Source organism: Penaeus monodon, chromosome 28, assembly GCF_015228065.2.
Source record: "Penaeus monodon isolate SGIC_2016 chromosome 28, NSTDA_Pmon_1, whole genome shotgun sequence".
Lineage (NCBI taxonomy): Eukaryota > Metazoa > Arthropoda > Malacostraca > Decapoda > Penaeidae > Penaeus > Penaeus monodon.
This window is the reverse complement of record NC_051413.1, coordinates 33023123-33023387: the sequence shown is the minus strand read 5'-3', so window position 1 is coordinate 33023387 and position 265 is coordinate 33023123. Positions and strand designations below refer to the sequence as shown.

Genomic DNA, 265 nt, shown 5'->3' with positions numbered 1-265 from the left:
GGCCAAGAATCGAGACCGCGTTGGGTTTGTTTAAATGATTGAGGTCTTGTTTGTCACAAACCAACAGAGGGATTTTAGACTACGTTTACTTTTGGCATAATTGCGCAAACGTTTTCAGATCTGATGATAATGAGATTTTTTCACCGCTATCAAAAAGAGCGGCTGTTTTTTCTCGTTCTGTCTTTGTATTATTTCTGATCTTCCACCCCACCTCCCGTCTTCATTACTTTCCCCTCGTCCTTTTAACTGGCAGTCGATGGGATTT

At 41.5% G+C, this 265-nt stretch overlaps 1 protein-coding gene across 1 annotated transcript in view; it reads left to right on the top strand.

Moving 5' to 3' along the window:
* The window catches only part of LOC119591512 (axoneme-associated protein mst101(2)-like), a gene marked incomplete in the record, with an annotated part of 46693 nt that overhangs the window by 43833 nt on the left and 2595 nt on the right, over positions 1–265 (top strand).